This window comes from Tenrec ecaudatus, chromosome X, assembly GCF_050624435.1.
Source record: "Tenrec ecaudatus isolate mTenEca1 chromosome X, mTenEca1.hap1, whole genome shotgun sequence".
NCBI classification, from domain to species: domain Eukaryota; kingdom Metazoa; phylum Chordata; class Mammalia; order Afrosoricida; family Tenrecidae; genus Tenrec; species Tenrec ecaudatus.
The window spans coordinates 168,612,930-168,620,112 of record NC_134548.1 but is presented as its reverse complement, the minus strand read 5'-3'; the positions used below and the strand labels follow the sequence as shown (position 1 = coordinate 168,620,112).

Genomic DNA, 7,183 nt, shown 5'->3' with positions numbered 1-7,183 from the left:
TGTACAGGTTTATCTAAACAAAACATGTTTAATCATGTCTTGTAATCAGTGGATGAGCACAGACAAGTTCGCTCATAAATACCCTTATTTTAGTCTCATTAGGGGGCCTTCAACCAAAGGCTTGATTAGAACAGTGGCTCCCCAGGGGGTCTGCTGATCCAGTTCCAACCAAAGCAGAGAGGTCAGCTCAAAAGGCTATGGTGACTTTTTTGGTGGGGAGTGGACTCCCAAAGGCATGTTCTGGATAAACTTTTTTGAAGCACCAGGATAATCATAGGGATTTATTAGGAAGATGATTGTTTTCATTGAAAACTGTTGGTGAGGAAAAGGATAGAAAAGTGACACCAACCGCCGCGCCGGCGTCGCGTTTGGCCCGGGTGCGCGCGCGCGCGCGCGCGGTCCTATCGCCGCCCGTCTTCCCTCGCCGCCTGCGACCCCGTGTGCGACCCGCCTGCCGATGTCCAGTGTAGGAAACACAACTAAAGGAAAATTAAAATCAACTGGAATCCTATGACCTTGAGCCTCGATTTTTCCCTCCTCTGCTCACTCTGTCCTCCAAGAAAGAACCATGACTGAGGACTCTCAGAGAAACTTCCGCTCGGTGTATTATGAGAAAATGGGGTTTCGTGGAGTAGAAGAAAAGAAATCACTAGAAATTCTCCTAAAAGATGACCCTCTGGATATCGAGAAACTTCGTACTTTTAGTCAGAGGTTCCCCCTCCTGTCCATGTACCGCGCCCTGGTGTGGAAGGTGCTTCTAGGGATCCTGCCTCCGCACCATGAGTCCCATGCCCAGGTGATGGCCTACCACCGGGAGCAGTACTCGGACATCCTGCACGCCCTGCGGGTCATCCGCTTTGTGGGCCCGAGCGCGCCCCAGGTGGAAGTCTATCTCCGGATGTACCAGCTGGAGTCCAGGAAGCTGCCACGAAGCCCCTCTTTTCCGCTGGAGCCTGAAGACCAGGTGTTTCTGGCCATTGCGAAAGCCATGGAGGAGATGGTGGAGGACAGCGTGGACTGCTACTGGGTCATCCGCAGCTTCGTCAGCCAGTTGAGGAAGTACCGGGACGCCCTGCCCCAGCTGCCAAAGGCCTTCGAACAGTACTTGAACCTGGAAGACGGAAGGCTGCTGAGTCACCTGAAGATGACCTCTGCGCTCTCCAAACTGCCCTATGACCTCTGGTTCAAGAACTGCTTTGCGGGCTGCTTGCCCGAGTCCAGTCTGCAGAGAGTTTGGGACAAAGTCGTAAGTGGATCCTGTAAGATCCTCGTGTTTGTGGCAGTGGAGATTTTGTTAACCTTCAAGATAAAGGTCATGGCCCTGAGCAGTGCTGAGAAGATCACCGGGTTCCTGGAAAACATCCCCCAGGACAGCTCGGACGCCATCGTGAGCAAGGCCATCGACTTGTGGCACAAGCACTGTGGGACCCCGGCACATTCCACCTGAGCGCCCCGACGCCGGGCCTGCTGAACCCGGTGAGAACCAGGCTCAAAGTGTGACGTTTCCCCAGTAAAATGATTTCATCATGAAACCTGCCATGCTGTATCGTGGAGGTGACTCAGAAGTCCAAGTTCAACCCTGAAAGCCTCTGTCGAGGGTGCTGAGACAATAGCTCCCTGTTTTAAAGCCACTCGTAGCTGGGGTGGGGGAGGCATGTGAATAAGCGGTGCATCGCGCGTGCATGCCTCTCCCAGACGAGCACCACGCCACGCTAGCCAGTGTCGAAGGCCTAGTTCTGGAATAAAGAGCAGCTCTCCTCGGTTGACACCTCGAAAAAAAAAAGAAAAGTGACACCAAGATTGTTTGCCCCCTCACAACAATATACCTGATCATTCTTCAAGCTGGAAACTACTTTGCTCCCCAAACTAAAACAATGTTAACAAGGAACATGATTAGAACTCTCTGGGGATGTGATACTGACATTTTGATCGGTGTAGATCAAATTATGCTGAATTCTTTGGGGGGAAGAGTTAGAGAAATGGAACCATCCATAAGTGCACAGAAAAAAAGAGAGATGGAAACACTCAAAAGTGTATAGATCTAGATGGAAGGAAGATATGCCGAGAAACAATAGCCTCACAGCATGATATTTTGGTTTGCTAAAGGTTTCTTTGACTTTGTAGTGATACTTTTTGACTTACCCTTGTATGTTGTTAATTCCAGTTTTGGGCCAGGCACTGTGTTAGCTGCTTGGAAAAACACGAAACAACGCTCTGTGTGTAAAATGGTAAAGAAAAATCAGATCATTTGTGCCCTATGGAGTTATGGTAAGTTGAACTGGTAGGAATACAGTACGTGATGTAGATCCAAGAAAGTAGCGAAGCTCATATTGCGCTAAGTAATATCATTGCATCTGGCCAACCTAAACCACCATGAGTTCTAGTGGCAATAATGAATTAATTGTGTATTTGGCTGCTAATCTGAAGGATAGCAGTTCAAAAGCTCCAGCCGCTGGGAGGGAGAAAGAAGAGGCTTTCTACTCCTGTCCAGAGTTACAATCTCAGAGACTCGCAGAGGCAGTTCCACTCGGTCCTAGAGGGTCACTTTGAGTCAGAACGGACTCGATGGCATTAAAGTAGGTAGACAAGGCAGGTAGGCGACCCTACCTCGGTGTTATTTTCAGTGTGGTTTTATGAGCATATGTATTCTCCTCTCTTTGCTTTAGATATCGGTCTCATGAAGGAGATCGCGTGGAGCACCCTTGGGCCCCCATCCTGGTGCATAGGAGGCTCTGGAAGCCCCAGGACTCCAGGGAAGGATGAAGCTTCTGTATGCTGGACCCAGCTGAAGGGGAGGGCTGGGGTTTGGCGTCTGGACTGGAGACCAGAGCCGACTGGGGGAGGGTGCGGAGCCAACCGGACAGGGAAGAAGGCTGGCAGCGGTCTGCGGCTTCCTGTGGGCCTCCCTGCTGATCCAGAGGCCCAGATGCAGCGATCCCCGATCCCTGCACTGGGGTCCTACTCTAGAGTCCAGGCAGGGCAGCCCTGGGTTGGTGGATGGGTGGGTTTGCCCAGCGGCTTTCAGAGTTGGAGCAGTGGGGTCAGAGGCAACTCCCCCCCACCCCCCGCGTGGCGCCACCCCACCTTAACCCTGAAGGAGAAGAAAGGCCATTCCTCCCAATTCGGTCTGGCTTCTCAGGCCAGGCTCGGCACGGGCATGGGGTTTAATTTACAGCGAGCACCTTCCTCACCCCTCCATATCTGTTTGCTTGGCTGTGAAGTGGAAGGTGTAAGTCAACTGTATGACTACGAGACCTTACAGGGCGGACATAATTTTGTTCTAATAAACGCTAATGTTCACTGCCCAGATCTTACCTTTGGCTGCCTCATCGGAGCAAAACTGGCTTAGAAGAAACGAAAGGGGCCCAGCAGAGATATAAGGGAGTCGTTTATTATGAAATCAACTTTGAAAAGCCTTTAATATTGTTGTTCGTTGCCTTCAAGGTACTTACTTCCGATTTATGGCGACTACATATATGCAGAGTATTTGCAGAGTTTTCAAGTCTGTGATCTTTTGGAAGCAGGTCTCCAGGCATTTCTGCCTCAGGGTGAGTTAGACCTATCAACCTTCCATTAGTACTCCACATAGGCACTCTGTTAGTACTACTCACTGTCCCCAAACTTGGAAACAAGATGTACTCAGTGCATTAATTGCATGTCAACTCTGAAAAATGTTCTTGTGAATACTATTCTATTAATGTTTTTCAACCAGATCTGGCATACAAAATGTTTGTGTTGAATGAATATTGTGTCATTATAAAAGGCCTGGATCATGACACTGGTTAACCAATCAAAGAATAATTTGAGATCCCCTCTTTAAAGGCATTTTCAAAATCCACTTTTCCTTTTTATGTATATAACATTCCCACTCTTCTTAGAATTGCTGCTCAGTCTTGTATTGCCCTTTCAGGACACACTAGTACAAACTAGACACGGTTCTTTTTCTTTATAAGAAATCCAAGATAGGTAAATCTATAGGGATAGTAACTAGAGGTTGGAAAACAATGGAACACTAATAACAACGGATACAAGAATAAAGAAAATGGTCAAAAATTGATTGTGGTGATGATTGTACAACTGCTTTTTAGCATATTTTATCCAGTGAATTGCATCATACACAAAGTATGGAGGGGCAAGGTCCCCAGGGAATGCTGAAGGTGGACTTTGGGGCCAGGGTGTGGTGCCCCAACAGACTGGACTGGAACAAATTTCTAAAGGCCAACAAACTATCCTTGAACTAACTACAAGCTTTTCTTTCTTGTTGTGCTTTGTTTTGTTCTATGTCAGTGGTTTGTTGTTGTTATTTGTTGCATATTGTTGCTTGATTTTTCTCTGTCTTGTTTTTGTGCATGTTATTATATCCGCAGGTCTGTCTAAATAAAATAGGCTGGATGAACAATCTGGAGGAAAAACAACGGGAACGACAGTTCCAGGGGGAAATGGGATAGGGGGAGGTGGCGGGTAAGGAAGTGATGTTAACATACCCAGGGACAAGGGAACAACAAGTGATCCAAATTGGTGGTGAGGTGGATGTGGGAGGCCTGGTAGGGCATGATCAAGGGTAATGTAATGAAGAGGTAATGCTGAAAACCAGGTGGGACAGAGCATTATAGTGGGACAGGTGGAAAGTCAAGGGAAATAGAGGAAAGAGCTGGGAGGCAAAAGGCATTTATAGAGGTCTAGACAAATACATGTACATATGCAAATATATATATGAGGATGGGGAAATAGATCTATGTGCCTATATTTACAGGTTTAGTATTAAGGTGGCAGAAGGACATTGGACCTCCACTCAAGTACTCTCTCAATGCAAGAATACGTCCTTCTATTAAATTGGCATTCTATGATGCTCAGCCTCCCGACACAACCGCTGAAGACAAAGCGGGTGCATAAGCAAATGTGGTGAAGAAAGCTGATGGTGCCCGGCTATCAAAAGTTATAGCATCTGGGGTCTTAAAGGCTTGAAGATAAACAAGCGGCCATGTAGCTCAGAAGCAACAAAGCCCACATGGAAGAACACACCAGCCTGTGTGATCACGAGTCTCCAAAGGGATCAGTTATCAGCATCAAAGAACGAAAAATTATATCATTGGGTGCACACCTTCATGATACGATTGCTGAGGACAAACGGGTGCATAAGCAAATGTGGTGAAGGAAGCTGTTGGTGCCCGGCTATCAAACAGTATAGTGTCTGGGGTCTTAAAGGCTTGAAGGTAAACAAGCAGCCATCTAGCTCAGAAGCAACAAAGCCCACATGGAAGAAGCACAACAGCCTGGGCTATCACGAGGTGTTGAAGGGATCAGGTATAAGGTATCATCAGAACAAAAAAATCTTACCATAGTGAATGACAGGGGAAGTGCAGAGTGGAGATCCAAAGCCCATTTTTCGGCCACTGGAGATCCCCTTGCAGAGGGGAGAAGATGAGTCTGTCAGGGTGTGATGTAGCACTGATGAAGAGTACAGCTTTCCTCTAGTTCCTAAATGCTTCCTCCCCCCCCCCTCCCACTATCATGATCTGAATTCTATCTTGCAAGTCTGGTTAAACCAGAGGATGTACACTGGTTCAGATAGGAGCTGGAGGCACAGGGAATCCAGGGCAGATGATACCTTCAGGACCAGGGGTGTGAATGGCGATACTGGAGGGTAGATGGAAAGTGGGTTGGAAAGAGCGAACCGATTACAAGGATCTACATGTGACCTCCTCCCTGGGGGACGGACAACATAAAAGGAGGTGAAGGGAGACATCAGACAGGGCAAGATATGACAAAATAATAATTCATGAGTTATCAAGGGCTCATGAGGGAGGGAGGAGCGGGGAGGGAGGGGAAAAAAGAGGATCTGATGCCAAGGGCTTAAGTGGAGACCAAATGCTTTGAAAATGATGAGGACAATGAACGTACGGATGTGCTTTACACAATTGATGTATGTATGGATTGTGATAAGAGTTGTATGTGCTCCTAATAAAACGTTTTTTAAAAAGTATACATAAACAAAATACTTTTAAAAGAATTGGTTATAGCATCAATTTGCAACCAAATATCGTACATCACACACTAATTGTCACAACAGCCTCAAGAGAAAATAATGATTAGTAATCCATATTTACTTTTAAAAGTTGTATTTTATCCAACAACCAGTGTGATGAATCAAATGTACATTTTTGTATAACAGTCCCAGGTCTTTATTTCTGGGAATCAGGGACTGGAACCAATCACTTCCTTGTTTTGGGGTGTGTGCACCAGGAATCACACGTAGTTCAAGGTCTCTTCTTGTCGACCTTAGGAGCAGCAGCTAATGTCAATTTGCTATCCCTCCAAACGAATCCCTTGGTGTCACAGGCGTGTGACCTGCATTCGTGTGGACAGTACATGCACCTGCCATTGCCCCGGGAAAAGATTTACAAGATCGGAGGCTCTTCTTGACTAAATGCAGCCTGTGCCACAGCTGCACTTTCCACACAAGGAGGGGCTGACGTGGAGGGGTGCGTGCTGGTGTAGGACCTGACGATGTCCAAGTTAACCTTAAACGTGCGAGGGAAGTTATTCTACAAGTCTGTTGAGCGTACCCTTGCTGCTGAGTCTACAGTTGGCTGTTGAGTGGGACCTGGGGAGTGCTTTCTGTGGCCCTCTTTCACCATTCACTCACTCCAAAGACAGTCAACAGAAGCCTGTTCTGTGCCATGCTGCTCATCCACGCACACACGTTGGCAGCAGGAATCCACCTTTAAGCTTGCCAAGTCTAGGGCATGCTCATTCTTCTCCACTTCCTATAGCGAATCAGTACAGATTCTTGTCACTGTTACAGCCTGAATTTAACAACAACAACAAAAAAAGATCCATCCACTCAATGAACCTGGGAGTTCAGGATCATAGTCTCAGGAGACACCAACGTCAATTGGCATGATATAGTCCACAAAGACAATGCTCAACATCCTATTTTGCTGAATAAAGATGGGTCTTGCGAGGAGCGTTCTATGGTGCAGCTGTTAATCTCCTGCTGTTGGGAGAAAAAAGAATGAAGAAAATGGAAGATGCATGGAAACAATTAGTCCAATGGACTAGTGGAACACACAAGCATCAGCCTCCATGATTCTGAGATCAGAAGACCTACATGGTGCTTGGCTACCCTTACCAATCGCTCCAAAGGGGTCACATTGAAAGGTTCGTGATCACACAGTTGGTG

At 47.1% G+C, this 7,183-nt stretch overlaps 1 pseudogene; it reads left to right on the top strand.

Moving 5' to 3' along the window:
• The first annotated feature begins 421 nt into the window (after positions 1-421).
• On the top strand, positions 422-1,532 carry LOC142433896 (TBC1 domain family member 7 pseudogene; annotated as a pseudogene).
• Positions 1,533-7,183: the final 5,651 nt, after the last annotated feature.